This window comes from Pteropus alecto, unplaced genomic scaffold, assembly GCF_000325575.1.
Source record: "Pteropus alecto unplaced genomic scaffold, ASM32557v1 scaffold7, whole genome shotgun sequence".
Lineage (NCBI taxonomy): Eukaryota > Metazoa > Chordata > Mammalia > Chiroptera > Pteropodidae > Pteropus > Pteropus alecto.
In genome coordinates, this window is record NW_006494614.1 from 11,876,867 (window position 1) to 11,880,463 (window position 3,597).

Here is a 3,597-nt window from a genome sequence, read left to right on the forward strand (position 1 = left end):
GATCCTGAGACTCCATCTTGCCAATTGGAAGGTAACTGAGCTCTTTCAGAATGCTTCTAGACTTCTTGACCAAAACAGTGTTTTATTCTTCCTCATTAAATCAAAGTCCTAACATCTTTGTCCAGAATGAAATAAAACTAATGAGAACAGTATCAAGCCAATAAAGTGTAATGCTGAAATTTCAAATAATTAAATCTCAAAGGACATTGAGCTTATTACACGTTTAACCACTTTTTATTATATGGTGTCACAAATGCCATTTTGCTTTTCTGATTTTGTTTAAAAGTCTGTCTTCCCATCTACTGCAATGGACCTCCTGTAGGTTCATTTTTCATACCAGTAAGATAACAAAGTGGCCACTGGCTCCATTTTTCCCCAGAATGACAATGACTTCATTACGTCTTGGGATTGCTTTGCTCCTTTTGCTAATCTGTCAGTTGCTTCATTGCCTACAAATCCCAAATGATCAGGAACACACATCCTCTGAATGTCCATGCCCTGAGCAAGTTTCTGTAGCTCTAAGAAGTTCTATTTGTTGATCATCTTTTTCCCACTGCTTATTCTCCATCTGTTTTACTTCCAACCTCGAACTCAATCAGCAATACCATTGATCGTAAAACATACTGTCCGTATGTAGAGCCAACTTACTGATGTTTTGCGCCCTTGCTTGTGGGATGGCTTTGCAGGCCACATGAATTTCTGTTCTTTGGTTCGTTTGTTGCCCAGGAAGTCTAATGCCTATGTTTAAAGGGTGGCCAGGCCCCCAGTAAACACCGATTCCTGCTTGTGCCTTCCTCTGTGTGTTACTGGAGCAGCAGTCGCCAGTGTAGACAACGGCGTAGTCTCTCATATAAGAGGCCGTGTTCTTGCCAACCAAAGGTGTTGCCTCAGTGTTCCATTTTACATGCTTTGCACATGGCTCTGAGTTCTCATCTCCTTCAGCCAGGGGCTCACAGAGTTGCTTGTTGACTTTCACTTGTGATTCTTATACCTGTTTATCTTTCTGCCCTTCTGAACCATCAGGGCTCCCAAAGTTTCTGACAAAGGCCCAGGCTTCCTCTTCTGTGGCTAACTTCTTAAATCTGGCAGCAGGAAATCGGTCCACCTGTGCTCTACGCTCATTCCAGGTCAGGAAGACCCGGGCCTCGCAGCCGCTCCTCACAGCATAGAACAGTCCCCGCGGCCACAACGGCAGTGCACAGCTGCCAAAGCAACTCTCTGCACCGTGCCCAGAAGCCTGGTCACTCTTAGCTCCCAGGCACCCGTGAACATCTTGACTCGGCTTCGCACCGCCATCATACGGACCAAACTTCTGGTGGTTAGGACTATTTTGTCTGTTTTTGTACTCCCTTACAAAATAGATAATTACCTCTGCAATTTCAACAAGGTGCAGACTTACTGTGACTCTAAACCAGTCCTCAAGTCAATAAGGTTTCTTGGGTCTTTTGGAACCATTCACTTCCCATTCCATGTTGCAGTACTCAGAATTCAGTAAACATGTTTACCAGCTGTGTGACATTGGGTAATAATAATAATAGTAACATCAAATGTCAGGTACTGTCCTTAATGCCTATATTTAACCATTACAGTCTTACGAGATGAGTGCTATTAGTCTCTCCTTTTTACAGAAGAAGAAACTGCAGCACAAATAAATTAAGGAACTTGCTCAGACTGGTGGTTAATGGCAGAGATGGAATTTGACTGTCTGTTTCCAGACACCTCTCTCTGCCTATACTCCATAGCAATTCACTTAGCTTCCCAGATCCTCACTGTGTTCACTTACAAAACAAAGATGATAAATCCTTTCTTGTGTAATTATCTGAGATTTAGAGCCAATTTATGTAATGCTCATAGTACAGTGTCTGGCACACCACACGCAGGCCTTTTATAAATGGTTGGTGGTGGAGGTGGGAACAGTAATGGCAATTACAGTTATTGCTGTTGTTCATTGTCATCATTGTCATGGCTGAAGTAGACTCCCTCTACAATCAATTGATCTTGGAATCATTACTTAAGTAACAACAAAATTCAGGGAACGTACTTATTTTATGAACCAAGTGATAGAGATAATAAATAATAAAACACACACACTAATAAAATGAATTCAGGGATGCAGGGTAATCACTTCTAAATTGTTTGCCATGCCACTTATCTTGAAATCAGGTTTTAGACTGAATCTGCAGGAAGAGTGAGATAGATTAAAGATGACAACCAATTCTTTGCTACTCCTTCTATTGAAGAACTAATTCCAATTTCCCTCTCCCTGAATCTGGGTTGGCTTTAGTGAATAGCTTGGCCAATTGAATGTGATAGAATTAACATTCTGGAAATTCTAAGGCTAGGTCATGGAAGCCTTTCAGCTTCTGCCTGGGCCATTTAGAATACTTGCTCTGGGAGCCCTGAACTCTACATAAGGAATCTAACTATCCTGAGTAGTTAAGGCCGGCCTTCCAGCCATTTCCATCAAAGCAGCAAGAATGTGAGCAAAGTCATTTTGAACTTTCCAGACCAGTCCATCTGCCAGCTGAAAACAACCAAGTGACCTCCATCGGTGCCACTTGGATTAGACAAATTCCCAAACTCCCATTCAACAAAATAATGAGATATAATAAAACAGCTGTTTTAAGCCACTAATTTTGGGGTAGTTTGTTAAATAGCAATAATTAAATGGAACAGAAGCCAAATGAGAACTTACACAGCACTATGCCCTGAGAGAGAATATTTTTGGATTCAGCTGCCAATCAATAAAATATAAATGAGTGATGTTGAGAGGCAGCACTGCTTAGAGGCAAATATATTGGAAAAAGAAAACATATCAGGATTGGTTAATAGGAATAGAATGGGTGATGTCAGTGAATTCAAAGGAATGCTTACAAGTCACCAAGACCTTATGAAATAAGAAGACAGAAAATGCAGAATGTTTCCATTCTTGCTATCACAAAATTGAAACAAATCAGCAACATAATTTGATCAGATGGAGCAGAGGGTCCAACTGATATAAAAATGCATGGGCCATATAGATGCCCTTAGCAACAGGGTCCTCTTAGGTTAATGATATTGCCATGAGAAAGTTACATACAAATTAAGCTTATAATAATTAAGGCAGAGCTACATGTGTCTTGGTCATTCCACCTGGGAAAGGTTCTAGAAAGGAGTGAGGAAGCCATTTTTGCCCCAAACAGAAGGTGAGATCCTGAGAAAAAGAATCTGAGTTATGTTTAAGAGGATTAAATATGGCCCATGTGCTCCAGAACGTCATGTGGCAGATCTGTGATGTATCTCTCTGACTTGGGTCAGTGAAGAAAATAGACAAAGTGAATATTTTATACATAGACGCTACCTGGCTTGTCAGCAGCTGCTGCTGGATAGAAAAAAATCAGGCAGAGTGAGATATATGAACCAACACCCACATAGTCTCAAAAAGTTTGCAATTCCTTTACTTAACCTATACAACATCCTTCTGGGGACAATAACAGTATTTTCATTTCTGGAGTTATAAACAGAGCTATTAAACAACGTATTTAAAGCCATGTGACACCTCAAAATTTGCAAAACAAGATTGTTTCCAATTTGTAGGACTTCATTGACCTCTCTCTC

At 40.6% G+C, this 3,597-nt stretch overlaps 1 pseudogene; it reads right to left on the bottom strand.

The window, feature by feature from the left end:
* Positions 1-324: 324 nt before the first annotated feature.
* On the bottom strand, positions 325-1,296 carry LOC102881360 (annotated as a pseudogene).
* Between the last annotated feature and the right edge of the window lie 2,301 nt (positions 1,297-3,597).